The sequence below is a fragment of the Aphelocoma coerulescens genome, chromosome 2 (genome assembly GCF_041296385.1).
Source record: "Aphelocoma coerulescens isolate FSJ_1873_10779 chromosome 2, UR_Acoe_1.0, whole genome shotgun sequence".
Lineage (NCBI taxonomy): Eukaryota > Metazoa > Chordata > Aves > Passeriformes > Corvidae > Aphelocoma > Aphelocoma coerulescens.
In genome coordinates this window covers 100,374,498-100,397,338 of record NC_091015.1, presented here as the reverse complement: position 1 = coordinate 100,397,338, position 22,841 = coordinate 100,374,498, and positions in this window count along the sequence as shown.

Sequence of the window (22,841 nt, the reverse complement as noted above, 5' to 3'; positions counted from 1 at the left end):
TAAAAAAATGTATTTGATGTATTTGGAAGGTAAGGAAAGAGATTATTTTGTATCCTACGTTGTACTTTTCTTTTAAATCATTTGAAATGTAAATTGATGTTGATATTACAAAGTTTAATTTATTGTTTAAAAGTGTAGACACCTCTTGAATGTATAATTTTTCTTTTTTATTTTTATAGGAATAAAGTATTAATGTTTTCAGTATAGGTTTCTTGGGGTTTGGAACTGTTTTGAACAAAAATATAGCCACCACATTATGCGTATTGGTTATATGGCTAATGGTGAAATAAAGGATTTTTGGCTATATGGTTTTACTGTGGCTTCTTCAAAAAGAAAGTAAGAATTACATTTTTGATCTTTTTGATAGGAAAGAAATCATATAAGAAATCACATGTGGATGCAGCTTGAATTTTATCTAAGCAATCAAGCTTGCATGGGAAGTTTCTGGTCTATATAGATACAGCGTGTAATTTTTTTCATAAATACCACAGTAGAAAAAGTAAATAAAACAAGTCACAAATTCTTAGGAATATTTCACTTGCAACAAGTTTTATGAAAGAGGATTATCTTGATTAATTAGGTGAATACACCTTTGGAGTCATGTCATGCAAGACCACATAACCAATTGTTTGAGTGCAGATTTTCTTCTTTGCTCTTATGTATGAAATCTGCAGCCTATCCTTCCTTTTGGGACTTCGTGTGTTCTCAGGATACTCACCAGGCATGTCTGAGTAATCTTCTACACCGTCTGTTGCCCCATGGTGGTTGTCACGTTTTCACAACAAATCGGAGCCCAGTGATGCTGTTCTTGAATTATTTCTGTATGCATGCATATTAAAATGCAAGTTTATAAGTTTCAAAATAGAGAACACATTGAATGCAACACTAACAGATGGATAGAGCACTGACCTGAAAATATATTTGGGATTTTGTTAAGAACTGGGATGGTTGTTAGCCAGCACTTTTTGCTGTTTACAAGGCGTGGCTCTGCCTAGTGATTAGTCTTTTTAAGCTTGAGGCCAATCACCCTTTATGACGAAGTTATGAATTCAATGAAATCTCAGTGAAAGGAAGCACAAAGCCAAACCAATTGTCTGGACAGCTCGGACATGGGATATGCATGCAGAATCTCCTATAGGTACATAGAGAGCTATCGAGAGGAATGTTTTGCTGGAAATCCAAATGAAGCACTTTATGGAAAGATGTACTGGTATCTTCACAGCTTGATAGCAGGATAGGGTGCAGAAGGGCCTTTTGGAGGAGATAAGGCAGAAGTAAACTCCAAGCTTGTAGCTGTATCGTTAAGACTTGAATAGCTGGTTGCTAGGGGGGAGAAGAGGGCTTTAACTTGCTGAGTGTTACATGTGGTTTTTGGACTTAATGCAAAGCTTCAAGGGGTTCCATTCCTCTGTACAAGGCAATCCTTTAAAATTCTTATAGTACTGGCTACCCCACAGAGGAGTGAGGTTCTCCACCAGGCAGCCAGGAGTATGGAAGAAGTGCCTTTATGTAGCTCAAAAGACTCTGAATGAGCAGTCACAGGCAAGAGAACCTCACTTTTAACAGTCTTGCTTGAATTTGTAACAATTGGGATTATAAATGTCAAACGGTATTCACCAGTATATGTACAATTTTCATGTATAGCTTTTTCATGCCATAGTTCAGTGATATAAACATTATCAAGCAGTGACTCAGTTTAGTTTATCCTCCCTGTAGTACACAAAGTAAAATATCTTAACTAATATAATAAAAATTATCAATATCTGATTTAATCTTGATTTGGAATTAAGTTCTTTTTTTTTGTCAGTCCTAGTATAATGTAATTGAACTGGGTTTCATGTACTAAAAATTAAATATGCAAAGGTAGCATGTCCAAAAGCCAATCTGCTAAGAAAACTGGTTCCTTCATTTTGAATGGCAAAACTCAAAGTTCACAATTTGTTGAAATGAACCCTGTGAGAATAACTGAAAGGCATTTGGGGAGACTGGGGTCACTGCTGCTGATCTCTGGGTTCAGAGCCAGTTCAGATTCCTAGGTCCACCCTCAGGGATAAGGGGTACTGGTATTCTGCTGGAGCATGATAAAAGACCAGACTCCTCTGTACACTCATGTGTGGCCTTTTGTGGCCTGACGCTGCTACTGAGGAGCTCAAATACCTGCAGCACTCTATTTATAAGCAAAGGTGCTCTGATTTACTTCTCCTGTTTCATTGAGTTTAGCACCCACCCACAAAAGACGCAACATTATTTATAACAGGAACCTTTAAGTTCATCCATGCATCAGCTACAGTTTAAAAAATTAGATAATTGGCACTGATAGGAAAAGGTTTCCTCAGCACTAGCTGTCTCTCAAGCCCAAAGGTTAATTGTTCAGGGACTGTCAGGTTGCACTGGCACAAATGATGGTGTGAACTGGGGTGTCAGATGGTAATAACAAGATGGAAACGTGTGTGACAAACCTCACAGTATACTTTGATGTAGCCCAGAGTAGCTGATGTAGCTGTGGGAATAGGAATACTGATTGTTAGTGGGTTTGCTCCTGCTTAAGTGTAATTTTGGCCCTCAGAGCTTTCTGTGTCAGTACAAATGTCCTGTTCTTTTAGACCTGTTAAATTCTCATTTAAATACTGAATGTTATTCCTTGCTAAGCAGTTTGTCCTTTTTGAGCATGAGAGTCCTCAGCTCTGATCTGGATAACTCTGCTCGTGCATGTTCATACAAATGTCATGGAAATGTACTGTAGCTCTTTAGCTTTGCATTCAATTCTACAGATTCCAAGTTAGCATAAGCTCGCTGGCTTCAAATGGGGCCAATGTATAATACTTATGTATAAGGATGTGGTGACTCCAGCCTTCTGGTTACGTGCCAAAAAATGAAATACCTTTTGCTTATGAAGTTACTTGTTGTTGTCTCCTGACTGGTTGTGTTAATTTTTTTTTTTTTTTCAGAAGAGTTAGGGCTGTATTATTTTCATCTGTGCTGCTGGGTTGATTTTTTTTGTTTTGCGGTGTTTTTTGTGTTTTGGTTTTGGGGTTTTTGTTTTGGGCTTGTTTTTTTTAGTTTTTAAACACTATTACAAGAAAATCTCCTCACATTGTATTGCTGGGGACACTTGCATTTTGAATAGAGTATGTTGTTTTGTCCTCTGTGAGAACAGCTCACAGTACTGTGATATTGCACCTCTGCTACCTCAGTAACTCTGCCTGCTCTATCAAATGAGATGTCAGTGCATGGGCAAATGTCTCAAGGCACCCAGCTGGGAAAATGCCACCTCTGTAGGAACTCTTTCTTATACAGTGAATAATTCCCATACTTTGGTAAGTAAAGCAGGATCTGAGGAGAAATAGAACTTCCAGCTGAAGGAAAGTTAGGACTGAACACAGCCTAGATGCTATGCAGAAAACCTACAGAACCCAAGTGTTATTAGACCTTCTGCAGAAGCCTGGAGGATAACCATTTACAAGGATCTTCCTACGCTTCTTCCTCCTCCCCATTCCCCTTGGATTTTTACTAACGAAAACAGACTCTCCATCTTCAGTCCCTGTGGCAGGAAGTGCCTCAGCCAGTCTGAGCTCCCTTTGGAGTGGGAAGGTTTCTTCACTCCTACAAAGTCATCTGTTCTCTCATGGCCTGATGCAGGTCATGCTGTTTTTTTCCTGTTTGGCCTCTGTTATTCAACTTCACCTTCTATGTCAACAACTGCTCAGAACTGGCCTGGCTTAAAACTCCTCAACTGTATAACTAAGAAACTCCACCTTGGCAAGTACTCTTACAGGAGTCCTAAAGATTTGTTTAAATGGCATTACTTTCAAATATTATCTCTTTATCAGGATAGGAAGGTGGTGTATATAGAGAGAGAGAGACGTGTATGTGAGCACATATATAGAAAGAGAAAAGAGAACATTTAAGTGAATAATACAAGTAGCTCCAAAAACAGGCAGAGAACACATACATTCAGTTTGACATCTCAACCATAAACAGTAATAAAAAGGGTCAGTCTGAAAAGAAGCTGGCAATACAGGTAATATAAATCACATGTAAAAAAGGAGTGGGGTTTTCCTCTCAGAGTAGTTTTTGTACTAAAGTAAAAACTTGATTCAAACTATTGAAAAAAAATCTGTATATAACCTGGTTTTGTTATTTATATGCATAGGATTTTGCTTTTGTAGATTTCTGTAATACATACATAATTTACTACTTCAAGTAACACTGAATCTTGCTTGCTTTATTGCCATCTGTGTAAACTGTTTACTCTTTTGTCATTACAAGGTAATGTAGATTGAGGATTATTTTAAGGGTAATGACTTAGGAAAGTGATTTCTTGGTATTTTAGGGAGTTTAGATGGCAGAGAATAAGGAAAATAAAATGTTCTATGTAGCAGTGATTACATTCTGTGTATATTCAAGCACTGGTTTATATATCATGCCTTTTGCCCTAATCAAGACAATTATTATTCAAGTTTATAATCTGATACATTTGGGGTGCTTGATGCTGAGCAAATAACTATCAAATGCAATCTCATTTCCAGTGAGCTTTTGGGTTAGTTCAGCTGAGAGGCAAAACCATTTATAGATGTGCAGTCAACCAAGTGATGGTATATAAGGAAATAGGGGTGTGACATCCCCCTACCACAAGGGTTAAATACAGGAAAAATTAACTACCTTTCTTTAATAACTTCTCAGTGAAGCAGAAATGAAGCAGATATAGTTCCAGCAGATATTTGAAGAGCAGAAATTGAGCTGTATGAACTGATGGAGTTACCAAAGCATCAAAGTGCAAAGGGAATGATACTGCATGGAACCTGGATTATCCAAATATAGCAAGCAAGAAAGCAGAAGGTCACAGAAACTGGAAGTACAGCATGGGCAACGTGCCTTGAGAGGAAGCCCACAGTTCAGAGCCCTTTCTGCAAAGAGAATTGAAACCCTGGGCAAAACCTTGCTCTCACTGTGTTCCTGTTGCTTCATAGAAATTGCTCTTTGATGGAATTGTGCTAATTGTTTAAAATTCTTGCAGAAAAAGGTCTTGGTAGATGTCATACATTCCATATTGGGGGCAGTGGGGGGAAGTAGCAAGAGCTGAAGTTCAGCAGAAGAGGATACATTTTTGTGTGGTTCCCCACAGACAAGGTACTGTAAGTTTCTTGTTGCCAAGCAAAGTTTGTTTTACAGTCCTGTCAGATGCAGTTATTTGTATCTTTCTCCCAAGGTTAGGTGCAGAATCTAATGGCCAGAGAGCAAAACTATTGGATGAAGGAAGAGAATTTGAGGGCCAAGTTTTGGTCCTCTGCCCATGCCAGGGCTGATGCCAGAATTCCCAGGCTGACTACCAGAATGATTTACCCGTATTCCATGGGATGCCCCACCTGTGGAAAAATACTCTGTGGAGTACTGTACTAGAAGATTTTCACACTAAAAATGATTGGATTGCTAGCTGTGGCTGGTGGCAAGGAAGCAATAGGCTTGGATGGCTGCATCAGGACTAGGCAGTTTACAAGATGGTGAAACATTTGGTTCTCCCAGGATGAATTCTTCTCACCCTTCTTGAGAGTGGCCAAGTCACTATCCTCTCAAAAAGGATTCATTGCAGAGCTGCACTCTGCTCCCCTTATAGCAGTGATTGTCCCTTCCTTATCCTAGTTTGCTCTCCTCCACCACTCACAACACATGTGCCTCCCCTGCACATGCAGCATGCACTGCTAAATTCTGGTCATGCTGAGTGGGTAGAAGTGGGTGAGTTGCTGTTGTGCTGGAACAGATGGTGTCTGCAATGCAGCCACTAGTTATGTTCATGTGTTGTAGGAGGTTGCTAAAGGAAAAGGGGAAAATTTAGAGTTTTTATTGAAAAGGTTGGTTACTTTTTCTCTTATTTATTGGGATTGGAACAATTGGAGAGTTGGGGTTAGTTTGTTGGGTTTTTTCAGTGGCCGTGAAAAAGTGGTTGACAGTTGTTTGGTTTATTTAGATGGCGTTCATTGAGCCAAGGTAACCCAATGAGGAGAGGAATCTAACCAACAATTTTTTGTGTCTTGATAGCTTTCAAGTACCCAGATTTCTGATTCACAGTCCACAACTTCCAGGTGTTCCCATCTTCTTCTGTTATGTCCCAATCACTTATTGCAATCAAGATCCCTACTCAGGTCATTTGCCACTTGTACCATGCTTGCCCAGCCTGGTACCACGGCCTGAAAGCTGGCCCCTTTCTCCCACAGCAAAAAGTTGCAGCCACCCACTAGGTTTCTCCTGTGGATCCCTGAAATCTCAGTCTCCTGCCTCTCACCAGAACTTCCCTAGACCTTCATGTCCATCCTTAGTCAGCTGCAGCACTGAGAATCTCTTTACCACTCCCTGCCCGGGGAGCTGACATGCTGTGCCCCTGTTCTTGGAGACCCCCCTATCCATGTGGAGTGATAGTTCACGTATGTTGCATGGTTCACATCTTAATTTTTCTTGCTGAGTGGTGTAAGGTATTTATCAGCTGGCTTCACATATTAGATCTCTGCCTGCACCTCCCCACACTCGGCTGCGTGTGGATGGAGGCTGACGACTCTGCCTTTATAAAACCTTTCCTTGCTCAACCCCATGACTAATGCACATAATTATTTTTAAAACAGCTCTGGAATGCCACTGCAGTATGCTTTCATGTGCACACAGAAATGTGTATTTACATTCATCTGGCATTTGTGAACCCAGGTTTCCTTGTAAACCTTATCCTTACTGTGCTGTTTAAAGAAATACTTTGTAGCACCTGTGTCATGGTGGGGAGGCAGCTCGAGTGATCTGGATGGCCAGACATACAAAGTAATGAATGAAAAATACATAAATAAATAGAAACATTTAAAGAGATCTCATTTCATGGCCCATTATTAAGCACCTGTATTACCTAAGTCCCCCGAGATTGCTCTGTTTCACTCAGTGACCAATTATTTCTCCTTTCCAAACCTAACTGGATGTGGAAAAAAATAAACAACAAACCAGCTCAAACCCAAAATACTGGGTAGGGGATTACAAAAAATCCACAAACCTAGCCCACAAGCCTCTCTCAGATTTTATATTCTGGTATGGCAATGTGTTAAAAACTAGATTGGTTTGATGTGGGTTTTATTAATGAGTTGGTGAAGTTGGTTGCTTGTAACAGGTTTGCTTACTGCATGTTCACATATAAATAGATCATTTGTTCCAGTGCTTTTCTAGGAATTACAATTGAAGACACTTGCTCTGTTATCATTGGACATTTAAGTAATTTTTTTAAGGAACATTTTGGTCTTCTGTTTTCCCGTTATCCAGTGCCATTCTTTCTCCAAGTGCTCAACCAAAATTTCTGGTCATTCTGACATGTTCTCCCATAGGCTGATGAGCACTCTGAGTGCATTTCCTCAGGTCTAACCAGTTAAACAAGCTTTCAGGCATTTTCTACCTTTCCAGAGTACTCTATGGCTTGTTCTCTTCTGGTGTCATCTTGGCTGTTTTACCCTTTCCCTGGGTATTATTCTTCTGCCCATCCATGTCCTACCTGTGTCCTTTTCAGTGCAAAGTAGCATGAATTGCTCCGTTCTTCAGGGCTAGCTGCTCCCTTCCCAGTGAGAAGTGATCTCTATGGTCTTGCTAATGTATTAATTTACATACTTTCCTGGTAATATTGCCGTTCTCTGGGCCTGTTTTGTGTCTTTGGCCTTTGATTTTATCCTTATAAATTCATGCTCTTCCGTCACGCTTCTCCTGAATAACTTACTCTATGTCCTATTTTTCTATTCTTCTCAAGTTTCAGGCTGTTTCATAGCTCCTAGCAGAGCCAAGTTGCTCTCCTGCTATGCTTCCTCCGCACTGGCAGAGCATGTGTGTGTGCTTTTAATACTGTTTCTTCAGAGAGCTACCCATCCTCCGAACCTCCCTCTTCACTTTAACTTTGCAGAAAATAATTCCCATCATATCCCAAGTAGCTCTTGAATCTCTTGCCTGTTTCATAGCTTTGTGCTGGGAAAGGAAAAGGCTACCAAAGTCTTCAGCTAACGGCTTTTTATTTTTTTTAAGAAAATAAATTAAAACTCTATACCCAATGCTGCTTGTTAGATGAACTGTAGCTGACCTCTCATGTGTCCCAGTCTGCTTCTTTCATTTTCCTTACTAAATAGAGACTTCTAAGTTTATCCTGTGCCCTGTCAAAATAAAAACAATATATATATATTAAAAAAATTATTTATGGACATACCAAACTAATTATTTTATTCTTGCTTGCCCTTTCTAAACATCTATAGACTTATTCCATAATAGTCCAGTCACAGGTATCACCTATCAAGCTTTTGGTATTCCATTTGCTTTGAAATCAATTGCCGTAACTCCTTTACAACTGCTCTGTTTGTTTTTTAAAGGGAAGTTTTCCTCAGAGTGTTTTTATTTTTAAAATAAATTTAAAAAATAAAAGTAGTAAGTTTTGCTAAATATGAATCCCAGGCAATTGTTGGCTTTCTTTGCACTCTCAGTGCAGATGCTATGGAGCACATAGGGAGCCTGATACAAAGGGATGGGAGAAGCCTCTGAGTGTGGCAGTGAGGTAGGGAAAGCATCATTGTGTCAGGGCAAAAGGACAGTTCTGGGAAAGCGGGGAAAAGACATCCTCTGTGAATAACCCTAACCTCTGTTCCTATTTAACAAAAAAAAAACCAACCCCCCCAAACAAACTAACTAACAAAAAACAGCCCACATTAAGAGCTCTGACTTGGTTCATTCATCCAGGCCTTTGAAGAAACACACAGTAAAGGGCTTGACAGGTCCAGCTCACCACCTGAGATTTTCAGCTGTCCTGAGCCCTAACGCTGCCACAGCTTTAGCTCAGTGCAGATTACTGAGGAGGCTCCCTTGCTCCTTGGACCAGGTCTGCTGCTGCTTCCTGAGGATGAAGGAGGAAGCCCAACAGTGACTGATGCAGGTACTGACAGTGCAGCTGGCAGAGAAGCCTGAGGGAGCTGCTGTGTCTGGTCTGGATCATACCACAGCATTTAGCCTGCAGCTGTGCCTGCTCTGAAGGCCGCCCATCAGAGCTGAGAAGCAAAGCAAGTGGTTCTGCATTTTTGTTATTTAACTTCCTCTGTTTAGCTGCAGCTGAGCATAAAACCCCAAAAGGTTTCAGAAGAAGGTTATTGTAAATTAATGGGGCTGTTTTCTTTTGCTTTGCAGCCCACGGCATTGATTAGCTCAAGTAAAATATGTCATCGTGACATTTTATCCTCTTCCTTGAAAATGGATCAAGGCAATTAGCAGGCTGGAGAAGCAGGTTACCTCAGCTGTATTCTGCCTCACCAGGGGCTCCTATGAAATCTCTTGGCACTTTGGAGCTGCTTGGATTTTATACAAGGTGTGTTGTTGGGGGTTTTTTTGCACATCAGTTTACTACTCCTAATGAATCCAAGAACCACAGAGATGGATTTCTGTAGCCACCATGCCTCCCTTTCAAGGGGGCAATGTGGTAATGTGTGCAGTGATTGTTTAATGCCCCAATACATCTTTTCCCTCAACTGGTGATGAAGCCATGAGCAGAGCAGCAGCTCTGTGCACTAAAACCCACTTGCAGTCCAGCCCACCTGGCCTGTCTGCCATCGATTCCTGATGGATAAAACAGGAAGACTACTTTGCTCGCTGCTTTTTAAGTGCAAGGTGGTATTCTGAAAACTGACCCAAATGACTTCCATTGACATTTCTGTTGGATAAAGTGGACTTTCACAGTTATTGTGGAAAGTGCTAGCTATTGTCAGGAGTAAAGAACTTCTCACCATGAGAAAGAATACTTCCAATAAAAATAACGATTTTTAGTCAATCCAGATATCATAATGCTTCCTGAATTATATTTTAGCTTTTACCAGGCAGGCTCTCTTTCCTGACATTACCCACGGGGAGCAGCAGTCTTCCTCCTACCTTAGACCCAGTGAAGAACTCTTTGTGTGAGCCTGAGTGGGAGCCCCAGTGTGCAAAAGAGACTAGTCTAAAAAATGACAAGGTACAGCTCTTATCTGGCCCTCAGTGGCACTTACAGCTAAAACCACTCCAGTATTATTTTTTTTTCAACCGCACTTTCATCTCATTTCCCATGAAAACTATTAACAATGTGACTTTTTTCATCAAATGTTTTCCCTCAGGCTAGAAATTCATTTTCAGCCCTCTTGAAATTCTTGTTTGTTAGACCTCAGGGGAGGAATGCAATATCTGAGCCTGGGATACTGCAGTAGCACATGTACAATATTCTGACAAGCAATTGGAAAGTGAATCTATTGTATTTGCATCTCACAGCAGCTGACATTAATGTGCAGAGTTAAAATGAATCCAAGCGATATCATAGATTTATGATCAATACTTAAGCAAGTTGTTTACTTAGTAATCAGAAAGGCTAATGATGATTAGTTCTGTCTGTAAATATGGTGGCCTGCAATAAGGGGCATTTTTATCTCCTTGCATAAATGAATTATGTCTTAAAGCAGTGTAGGGCTTAAAAAGTAAACAAAATCTTTCCTTCTAGCTGTGTGTGTGCTTCTGGAAGCCTTAGAGACAGTCTGTGGTTTTTTGGTTTTTTAAACAGTGTTAAGTGCTTTGAAAGCTAAGCCTGTTGGAACACTTGTCCAAGCAGCCATTGGAAAGAGGAATGCTGTGAACAGAGCTGATCCAGAGCAGCAGTTTCAGCCTGGCATGGCCATTACCTGAACTGACTGCTGAGCAGTGCAGGCTCTTGTCCCTGTGTTTGTGCAAGTGCTGAGTTGTTCCCCAGAGCCTGTGAGTGGGAGTGGAGAGGCTCTGTGTTCCTTCTCCTTCCCCCTTTCTTTCCCTGGTTTCTAGATGCACACAGTGCTTGGAGACAGCTGGGTTGCGTGCATATCCTGAGGCAGCACATGGGGGGTTCACAAAATCCCTTAGGGCTCCTTATTTTCCAGTCTCTGTGCACTTTGTGTCTGAAACGGGAATAACACTGAAGGAAACATCTGCAACTGGGAGATGAGCAGCTCCCACAGCAGTGTGGCACCCATTAAATGGATGCTCAGGCAGCCCAGGTTACAATATGTCCTTAGACAAGCATTTTCCCATCCAGTGGATTGGGATGCCATTTTCCCAGCTGCAGCTGGTGCCCAAGTTAATTCAGCAGCTCTTACGAAGGGACTTGCCAGTGTTTAGTGCAGGCAACCCTCTGGTTAGAGAGGATCACAGAGAGGAGAGGCAAGACACTCTGGGCCAGTGCACCAAGCAGGGCTGCAGCAAGGCCAGGGACATGCCCTGTGAGAAGGGCAGAAGCGGCTCCAAGAGGGTCCCTACGAAATGCTGCCAGCAGGTAAAGCCAGCAGTGCTTTGAGCCTGGTGTGTGCTGTGTTACGCTCCTGGGAAGCTCCTCAGCAGCAGTCAGTGGTGGGATGTGCAGGTGAAGGCAGGAGGTGAGCAGGGCCACTGGCACCTGGTGAATGTCAGAATCCTGCTGGGCAATGGTCACAGATTAAAAAGGCTGTGAGAGAGGAGAACACAGGTTTGCTGCTCACGAGGATCGTTTCCTAGAGCGGAGGCTGCTTGAAAGGAGGGAAGAGCTGGCATCAAAGACAGTGTTGGGGATGTTGCTATGGCCACCAGGAAAGTGGAGAGGGGGGGCATACAGGAGTGCAGAGTGGTGGTGATATGGCAGCTGCAAAGCAAACCTCTATTAATCATCTTGGGGATCGTTCCTGCTGATCCACAGCACAGAGCAGCCCAGCCTCCAGCTGAAACCTCTGAGGAAGTTCTGTTGTTTTGCTGCATGTGAGCACAGCACCTATGCTGGTGGTGCAGAAGTGTAAAGAATGTGTGTGTGTGCATGTTTGTGAGTGTATGTATGGCCTGTGTCTGTGTCTGCTGCTGCGGTGTTGAAGGGGAATTTAGTTAATAACAGAGTCTATGCAAAATTTTTTGCCTCCTTTAGTCCTCTGTAAGGTGCTGCTAGCCAAGTTGGTACAGATTCTGCTACAGTGCATTGGGCTTGCATGTAGCTGGAAAAATGTTTTCCATTCCCATGTATTATTCACTGTAAGATTTGAATATTTTATCTAAGGCAGGTTCTTGATATTCACTTACATTCACTTTCTCTTTCTTTCCCTTTCCTCCCCCACAGCCCAGAGAACAAGTAAGGTGAAAATATAAAGTCAGGATCTAACTTGTCTCCTGCAAGAAAGGAGAGTGAGAGATGCTGATGGAAGCAGGCTGTAATTGGAAACAACTCTTGTATGGAGAAGGCAAGGCTGGGAGAGATGTAAAAAGGCCTTGTGTTTGCCTCAGCGCTTAGAAATATGTGGATAATTTATTCCTGGGATGAGAGGTGCCACTGTTGAAGAAAGGGATAAAGGCAGCAGAAACCTCTTCTCTGGGAGGTTGAAGAAAGGGATAAAGGCAGCAGAAACCTCTTCTCTGGGAGGTTTTCCTGCATTCAGTATCCTTTCATTTCTATTTCTGCTGCATGTAACATTTTGGCATGTAACAGGGGACACATGCTCAAGTTTAAGAACAGTGGCTAAAAGGTGACATGTCTCTCTACAGCTTACAGCTGCAAGCCAGTCTACCTGCTGGCTTTAGTGACTGCTGTGGCTTCTGTAGTGCTTGAGAGGGAACTCTGTCACCATCCTGTGTGTGGCTGGACACACCACCTGATCCCCTGTAATCATGAGAATTTCTAAGAGGTAAATGCCTCTTGTTGTGCCAAATTGCCTTGCCACTTCTAATTGCAAAAGCTTCCTTGGGCCAAAGGGTAAGCAAAGGGGATTCTCAGACAGCTCAGACAGCAGGTTTTACAGATGTTTTGTACTCTCTGCCACTTGATGTGATGGCTTAGTTTATTCAAGTGCAAGGCTAGAACAAGCAAATAACCCCTGGAAGGCCCTGCAAATGGCCAGCTCTAAAAAGTGGAGAGGTTTTTTTGGATCTTAAGCCAGATTTTTCATGTTTTTGTTAGTCAGGATGTTCAGAACAGAAATGTTCTGCTCTGAGAACCTGGGCTTTGTTCTCTTACTGGGGCTGATGCTGTTTTGGTATTGTCGCGGGTTGGGTTTGTAACCGGGCAGAAACACCAATTTAGTGTAGTGGTTTGGTCTAAAATACTCATTACTGTTTATCTTCTGTGAGATAAGAATTAGGAGAAATGCAAAGCAGGCACCAACTTGAATGAATATAAAGAAGTTTATTAACAGACCTAAAAGAAGAAAAGAAAAAAAAATTATACCACCTTTAGAACTCTCCTCCTCCCCCCACCTTCCTCCCTTCTCCCACTGACAATGTAAAGACAACCCTTAAGATGTTCAGTCTGTTTACCACTTCCATAATAACCTTGTTCAGTCCATTTAGAAAGAGAAGTCTCTTTTTGCTCGTGCTATGAAAACAGTATCACACCGAGACAGCCACCCCCTTCCAAATATTGTTCAGTCCATTTAGGAAGAGGAGTCTCTCTGCTTGCGATGTGAGTCCCTTCCCCCGACTTGCAGCTTTTCCCGCAACTGCTTTCGAGGGTCCACTCTTGAAGTTTTTCGGGGTACAATTTTAAGGTTGAGCTGTTCAGAAAAAAACAGAGGCCCTTCTCCTTCCCTGGGAGCAAAGGGTCATCTTCATCTTTGAGACTATCACTGGAAGCATCTCTAGGAATTGAGGTTTTTCTCCTTTCCTCTTTGGAGCAAAAGTCCTCATCTGGTTCATCTGGTTCATCTCTCTCTGTCCAAACTTCTCATGAAATTACAGCTGCGTCAGCATCTGCCTATCTCAGCGCAGGTGCTTCTGCTTATGAGTTGAACACTCCACCCCCCATATCTTCATGAAATTACAACAGGATACTCTGATATATCATAGCTTCACAACAGACTTTCAGCTTTAAGCATCTCCTCTCTCTCTTCCCTCAGGTTTTCAGCTCTTCACAGCAATGAAAGGGTTAATCTCACCTCAGCCTTGCAGCTGGAATGTGGCTTATCGCAGTTGGTCACCTGACCTCTGCCGGACAGAGGTGCCGCTTTGCTGAATCTCCGCCGCAGTGGAGGGGGGGGTTCCGAGCCGCTCCGGCTGCCCACGGCAAGGCAGTGGGGGGGGGTTCCACAGCTGGAACAGGCCCATGGCTCCAGGCTGGCCATGGCCCGGTCCGGCCTGGCCCAAGCAGGGCCTGGCCGGGCCTGCTGGCCCCTGCACGGGGCCTGCAGCCACCTGTGCCAGCGCCGGAAACGAGAGAGAGCTTGGGGGGGAGTTTGTCTATTCTTAAGTGTGTATCACAGAGGCGGTCACAACTTTAAGTGGCTTAAAGAATTGTCCATATTCAAACTGGCCAGCTGATAGGTTCTATCAGGTCCCAGAGGAAGCTGTAAGCACCCCTTAGCAAGGATATCCCTTCCGGGACTATGCTTGCTAACCTATGACAGGTATCCAAGGAGCAGTCACCCCCATTTCTGCAGTTCAGGACAGATTCCCCTCCATTGACATTGGCAAATGTCACTGGTGAGTTTGCTGACTTGATGCTAGTGGAGAAAACCCACCCATTGCTTTCTTTTGTCCTATGTAAAGACAGTGAGCATTTTAAAATGCACAATTTTTTTTAGCTATAATGTGCCAGCCAGACAAATGTGCTTTCTGTTCCCTCCCCTCCCCTCTCCTCTGACACCTTGCTGGGGATAAGATTTGATCTGTTTAGCCTGGTGAATAAATTGAAGAGGTGTGGGCTTCTTTGCTCATTGTTTTTTCTCATCTCCATGACTTCTGTTGTGGCTGCTGGTCTTCTGGAGCATGCACAATCTTGAATTACAGCAGTTATCAGGTGTTCAGACTGCAAGAAGGTCAGCTCCCTGCTGAAAAGCTGAACTGGTCTTTGGGTTTTCCTTAACTGGTGGGCCGCCAACAACTCTGGTAGCAGAGGTGGCTTCTTGCAGGAAATAACTCATCAGTAACCTTTGAGAGCTTGCATCACTCTTCTCCATGCAGCACCTCCTCTGCTCCCATTATTTCTCCCAGGCACCATTTCTTCTTTTCTGACCTTTCATGTCTCCCTTCTCCCAGCAGACCCAAAAGAAGTTCTCAGCACAATGTGCTGATATTCTGTGCTCTCCTTAAAATTCACAATGTTGAGTAGCCAAGCAGCTGTACAAGGAATGAAACACAGAACCTCGGTCCAGCTCCTCAGTGCTGGGAAATGTGATCGTGGGATTTTTTCTAGTTACAAACTCTTTCACTCCCAAGCTGCCTTCAGGCTGCAGCTGTACAAGTGGTTACAAGCTTCACTGTATAAACACTCTTGGTTTTTCTAAAGGGAAAGTATTGCAATGAAAAGCTCAGTGTAGCAATGGCCTTTCACAGAAGTACAAATAACCTTTTAGAGGAAAAGTAACACTTGACAGGATTGCAAAGCTGATACACTGTCCTTGTGCAATTCCAGGTAAAGGTAGGGGTCCTTGCAAATGTGCCAGCCTTTTCATTTGAAAAAAAAACCTTGTCCTTTTCCTCCTGTCACTGAGCCAAACTGTAGCAAACCCCTGGTTTACCTTTCTACTAAAGCAGAGCAGATTATCAGCTGCTCAAAGCCTATCTTCTTTTATTTACATGCATTTACTAACTTTAGAGCAAAGGTCGTCTCAAACCATGTACAAAGGAACCCTGTTCTGAAAGAAAGTTCATTCCTTTGAGCCCAGAGTTGTGGTTTTCTGTCTAAATACTGGGAATAAACCTCCCAGCAAGTTCCCAGATTCATGTAGCGACTTCTCTCAAAATAAGTCCTTTATTAAAAAAATAAGGAAAGAAAAAAATATTTAAAAGCTGCAATCCCTAACAGCACAATATTTTTTTGAAGATTAAAAACTTGCTCATTAGAAATAGACAATCTAACAGGGCCACCTAGTGATGTCCCCAGTGACAAGGCACAGCAAGGACCATGGCAGATCCCAGCCTAATCACCCATCTGCTGCCTGCAGGCTAGGAGGAGCCAAGAAAGACAAGCTGGTGCCTGTGTTCCCAGGCACTCTGGGGTCCCCATCAGAACCTGGCCTCACAGGTCTCTTTACAGCATCTAGGCTCAAGTAGAACACCTGGTCTGGATGGACTAATGCTGTTTCTAGAGGGAGGGAACCAGTCATGGGTGTTGTGAAACGGCCTGCACCAGAACCCATCTCCCAAATCTCAAGATAATACCTTCTCTGGAAAGCAAGGTTACTACATGGTTCCGTGGCAAAACTGTGACAAAACCTAGGTGCTTTTATACTTTTATCCCTTTTTTTAAAAGGCTATCTGGCAAACCATATAACCACTTTATTGTCTTTTTTCTGCCTGATTTCTCTGTGCCTATAAGGGCAGTGTAGTTAGCATACTTCAGGCTGCAACTTTGCATGAAAAGCTTGGCACTTAGCTATGCTTCAAGGAAGGCCCTTTATTTCTCCTATCAATTCCCCAGCAGCCAGATGCACTTCATCTCCTGACTCATAAAACTGTAATTGTGATAGGGTTCATGCCCAAGGAAGCAAGAAAAAGCCTTGAGACAAGAGAGTTAAAACATTGAGCAGATTCACTGTTTTCTTGTGGAACTCCCACATGGGCTGTGTAGCTGGACACTGTGGTCACCTTTTGCAGGAATACAGGTAAAAGCATCTTGGCTGCTCACCCTATGAGCATTTGTGGCAGGGCAGTTGTAAGCCCATTCAATGATTAGGTGGGGACAGGCCATGAGGTTTTCACCTTTGCAGAAGTTGGCAAGTTGGCCTAAGAGATCTTCAAGATGTATTTTCTGCTAGGAGAAAGCTAGGCCAGGTCAGCCAAGGCAATCTGTTTTGGCAGCCCACTGTTTCCTGGGACTGTGGGAATGTGTGCATGTTTTCCAAGGAGCAAATTTGGTTTCAGTGATCATCTGATGAAACCCACGCTTCATGTGCAAGCTGCCTTCATCAAACACGACCAAGGGCTGGCAGTGCTTACACTGGGACCTGGCAGGGGCTATGCCAGGGGTTTCTGATGCTCTGGTGGGTCGTGGGGGCTTTCTTGGGCAACAGGAAGAAGCCCTGCTGACAGTTTATCACATCATTATCAAGGATGCTGATGAAAATTCATTCAGCTGTCCTTGTGCTGGCTGTTACATTCCTTTCTTCTATGACTCACAGCTCAAATAATAGCACAGGTCTGTGTGTGTCACATTTGCACATAACTTGTACAGATTTGCAAGTGCAAAGATGTATGTGTCCTGGGCTTTATTTGAACATGCTTTTAATTACGGGGAAATTGAAATTAAACTCTTCAGAGTCACTTGCTCCACAAGAAGGCAGAATCTCAAAAAATGAGCAGTTTCACTTCATGCTCTCTTTGCCTCATTACACTAATATTTGCAGAGGAATATTATGTTTGATCAGACATTTTTCATTACTTAGAACAAAATCTCCACTAGTAAATCTTTAAAGAGTTGGTTTTTTTGTTTGTTTTTTTTTTAAATCTGAGCTTTGGTCCTAGAAAGACATGATAACATCCCTTCGGTTTCCCAATGCCATAGAAAATGCACAGTGACCCTCTGTTTTGTAGGACAATGGAGCAGCAGAGATGGATGATTTGACCAAGACTGGTTCAACAGCAGTGGCAGGCAAATGACCAGGACCCTGACTCTGTGGCCTGCTCTAGGAGCTGGAGCAAGACTCTGTATTGTGCATGGCATGTACGAGTCCCATCAAGTCCTCCTAAAGAATATTTACCATGATTTCTGGAAAATTATTCATCTGGCCAGCTGTTGTCCAGCATGTGCTGTATTAAGTATGATGCATACTTCTCTTTTCTGTCTCTTGCCTGTAGGAACTGCTGGGTCTGGGCACTGGGATCTCAGAGTTACCTGAGCCTGTCCAGGGTGTGCTGCAGAGGAACCTTCAGACTTCAGATGCCACACAGCTGAAAACAAGCAGCAGTCACAACTTTTCCTATTAAGGGTTTTACTGGGGCACCCAATACCCAACATTCACAACATTCTAGTGTAGTAACCCAGATATGTGATCTCAGATCAGCTTCAAATATTTTGTATCAAAACAACATAAGCTGATTACTTTTTCCTCCATTCATTCAGCTTTATTTCTTCTAGGTAAGCAGAATTGCAAGAGCTGGATTTGATATTTAGTTGACCAAGTTCCACATAGCCTGAAGGGGCTAATGTAAATGGGTTGCATGGATTGTAATCACTCCTGCAGAAAGAAAGATGCAAATGTGGCATGTCACAACTGTGAGAGGTAGGGTACCACCACATTGCTGGGGTCCTGTGCATCTCCCAGGTCCATATGGAGTTCAAGCAGTGGTTAAGACCTATAAACTCCAAAGCAGACAAGGCCTTTGTTTGTGTTACAAATTAGCCATGAAATACTTTTCTTTCAGTGGTTTTATTCACGAATATCACTGCTGCTTTTTTCAGTGGTCATAGGAGATATCACTCCTGGACTGCTGTTGTTTATGTGGCAAGACAAAACCAAACCCTTAGTGGTCAGGGATGTTCTGCAATGCTGCAGCTGCCACAATTAAACTCTGGCTGCACCAGGAGAGACTGCCCTGAATCATGGGCTGGGGCAGAGGAGAGTGGAGCATGAATCCCTGTGAGACATCTCACCATTGTATCAGAAATGAGCTACTGGAGTTGGGCTTGAATGTTTGGGTTTAAATCTATTCACTCAAACACACCACCTTCCTTTCTCTCAGAGCAGGCAGCTGCTCAGTGTCTGTCACAACAGCGCACCAGCCTTGCAGTGAGATGCCACGCTATGGATGCCAGTGGAAGGGCTGAGGGACGTGTCCTGCTCTGCTGCAGGTGTGCTTGATAACCTCAATAAAGGAGCAAGATCAGTAGCCAGCAATGCCTGAAACCTGGACAGAGAGGTCCTTGGGCACCTGGCTGGGTGTGAGGGGAAGGCAGGTGGGCAGGAATGGAGAGCGACTCCTCTTGGCTGAGGTGGATTTTCCCCAGAGCTTCTGCCCATTCATTCACCTTGTTTCTGTTCTTTCACCAGCAGCCAGAAAGGCCAAGCCTTGAATATGGATACACACAAAGGCTTTCCTGCAATTACACCTACTGTCAGAGCAAAGGTTGGGGATTTTGCCTGCCACAGTCTGAAACTATTGGAGAGACACAGATGTTATCAAAGCTCTCTTTGCTAATGGAGGGTGGTTTGTACTTGTATGTTGCCTTCTGAAAGAATCTTGATTTGACACCCAAGGAGTTACAGGAGTGTCGTGCTGATGTCTTTCAGTTGCTGTGACTCCTTAAAAACAGGCTAACAAAGTCACACTAATTCTGCTTCTTATAGTCAGATTGTCAGGCTTTCTTGTAAAGCTGTACATGCCATTTAAGAAAAATCTGACTTCATCAGAGGTTTTTCTGTGGCAATGATGCCAGGGAAATTGCAGGCTCTTCTTTGCATTTATGGCACAGCAGGCTTGTGATGTAGGAAAGGACATGCTATAGGCCACCCAATATGCTAAATGACTCCGGGCAGGCCACACCAGAAAAACCAGTATCATTTCATTGACAGTCCATCTGACCTGCTGCCCTGGATACAACGTCAGCTGGCTTTGTCACCTGGCTATTGCAGAGCTGCATCTTCTGTTCCTACATTTCCTGTGATGGACCAGAGCTGTATTGCACAGAGGTCACTTGGGTGATGTCCCAGATGAGGAACAGGGCAGAAGCAGGAGATCAGCAGCACACTTACTGCTGCTGGGAGCTTCTGCCCCAGCCCTAGCAGGACTGAGTGATTAATCTGCCCCAAGTAAACTGGGACATGACTTTTCACAGAGCAATGCTAACATAGAATACATGGCTGGGTTTGTCAGCAGAGAGGTTCAAAGAAAATAAACCCTTTGAAGCAACTTGTCCAACCCATTCTGAATATGTGCGTGTATGTGAGGGTTGCTGGTTTTCCCTGAAGAGCCTTTGCTCTTCAGATTGGTGTATGTAAAAAAGAAAAAAAACCCTCCAACCCTAAACACAGTTAGCCTTAATATTCAAGAGCTAAAAATCTGTCCCCACTCAAACCTGTTAGATATTTTCAGCTCACTGAGGCCTCCCTGGCCCAGTGTACCAGAGTGTAAAGTGTGTGGTCAGTGAGAGTGCACAGCACAAATCAATGTTTCTGGTTCTTCTCCCTGCTGCTTGCAGGTGACCCTGTTGCCTCACACCATCATCCTTGTGCATGTGTAGACATACCTGGCAGAGCTGATCAAATCTGGGATTTTCAAGTAGTATATGAAAAGGAGCAGAGCTGTTTTTCCAGAGGAAGGAAACAATGGAAAACAAGCAATAATTCAGTAGTTTGACCTTGCATGGACTGTGAGCGGCCCTGACTCCCAGTGTTCAGACGTGTAAAATGAAAAGCTTTTCTTTCACAGGTCACATAGTAATTGCAAAGAAAAGAACTATCCTGCCAGCCTTAAGCAGGTGGGAAGGTGTTCATGCCTTGGCTGCAATTCCCCTGCTATCACATCCAGCGGGCAGCCCCATCTGGAATCCAGTCAGAAAATGAAAGCGTTGGGTGTGTTTGTCTGGCAAAGAGATCCAGCTCCAACAGTCACTGCAAGTGCTGTTCACCTGCAGGAATCACACCCTTTTGCTTCTTCCTCTCACCACAAGGTCATGCCCAGGACACATCTCAACCAGAGTTTCAATTTCTCACGTAAAAATTAACAGGTTTTAATTTGTACTTTTACCCTTTCCCTTTTGGACTTTACCTGAAATGCTTTCACATGCTGCTTTTACAATACAGACATCCAAGAGGTAAAACAGAAGATATGTAGAAAAAAATTATCAGGAATCTGGACTGAAATCACCTTTGTGGAAGCAAAGAACTAGATCAACAGTATTCTCCACAGCAGTGAAAGGTATTAGATAGTTGCATTTGATAGAAAAGTGTTTTCATTCAGCCATTCAACAGAGTGAATCTAATGTCAATAAAAACAGTAAATCAGAAAATAATTCCCTTCACTATGCTTGGAAGCTGATGTACACATTGATATAAATGTGTGTGTATTGACTCTGTGTGTATGCCTCACACACCAGTACTTTATTTTCTTAGTGCCTTTCAGCTGCATATTATCTCTTTGCTTCATTTTCTAATTAATCAGTATCTGTAAATGTTATGAGCACGTTATTCATCTTTTCCAGTCACTCATGCAGAAGTTAAATGGGACCCATCCTGAAGAGTGCTCCTCCCTGTGAGCCTTTGCCATATCCCAGATGACCTAAGGACTTTACCAGGCAGATGGCTGAACCTTCCCTATGGCCATTACCTTTGTGGGTGAGAGATGACAAACTAAATTTCTCTCTAAAAGCATCCTGGGTGCTCTGCACCTTCCTGAGTCAGAGAGAGCTTAGCATTGCAAACCTTGAGGCAGCACTGATGCCTTACATTTCTCTGAAGACAGAGAGAACTGCATTTCGGTGCTTTGCTTGGGGACATAAAGTTTGCTGCAACTACTCATATTACTTGATTTCTTTAAAAATCTCTCATTGTGTGCTGACAACTACCACTCCCAAGCAAGGCTGTTATTTTATATGGTCACACTTAAAGCCTCATGTAATAGGTCCTGGAGTAGCCTATTTAAAAAGGTGGTTTAAATCAGCCCAACTTCTTGTAGGACTCATACACTTATCCTGTGATATCTCCAAATTCTGCCTTAGCTATATTGCTCTAAAGAAAATATATAGAATTTGAATGATTAGCTAGATGCTAGCTCACTTGTCTGATGAGCTGGTTGAAAGCCTTTCCATCTTCTGTAACATTTTGTTTCCTTTTGGATTTTTTCGTTTGTTTTTTTGCCACCGACAGATTGTCCAGAGATTGTTACTAAATTTTTTATTAAAATACAGAGGTGTCTCTTCTGAATTGTTGTACTTAATTCAGTATCTTTAATGTGACAACATTTTGTCTGGTTTTCCACCTTCCTTCAGTTTCCTCTGGAATGCACCCAAAATAGCTCAGAGTCATCAGCAAATCTTGGAAATGGAACTGAATTTCAAACAATGGAGAACTGTTTATGGACCTCGCTGTGTTCCTGTCTGCTTTTATTTTAAGCACTCATGTAATGTTTAATTGAGACCAATACAGCTTCATTTTTAAGCCAGTGTTTAGGTATTAATGGCAAGCTATGAAGGCCTCACACAGCTCTGTTATCTTCTGTATCCAGGAACCCTGGTCCCACCCAAAAGATACAAATATTTCTTGAGCAGACACCATCTCCTGTGCTGCTGAACAGGCTGCTGGCACTGCCTTGGTCCTGGAGCCTGATCTCTCTGTTGCATAAAACACTTGCAGATTTCAAAACCAGTCTAAGAAATATTTCTGTTACTTTTTTTCTAATCCTTAAACCAGTGGCCTGGGACTTTGCCTAGGTTGCAAATATCAAAGAGCTGATTGAAATGCTCTGGACTTTCCTGACCTCATAAGGAATGCTCTGTAATCCTTTTGTTATGCAGGCATTAGTTTCTCCTGAGCTATGATGGTTTATAGATATGAAAGGGTAGTGTTTTCTCTGTGAACCAAAAGCTGTACATTTTCTTTCAGGAGGCAGAAGTCCCTTTGGGCCTTATCATGTGGGTGATGGCTGGGTTTGTCACTTGCAGCTTTACAACAGTGCTGCTCCTCATGGGCTGCAAAGGGTCTCACTGCTGTACATGCACCCAGCCTCCTGCTGTGATTGCAAGGTTCATGATTGCCTCTTGAGGGGGCTGGATTTCCCAAATACACACGCACCAGGTGTGGGTGGTGCAGCCAGATAAGATGGTGAGTATGCACAGGTAAGTCCCTGTTTGTTCCCAACTAGGTGCAAGACTGTGAAGTAACAAGGGTGGCAGCCCCCTTTCACACTCTGTTTTCAGAAACAGA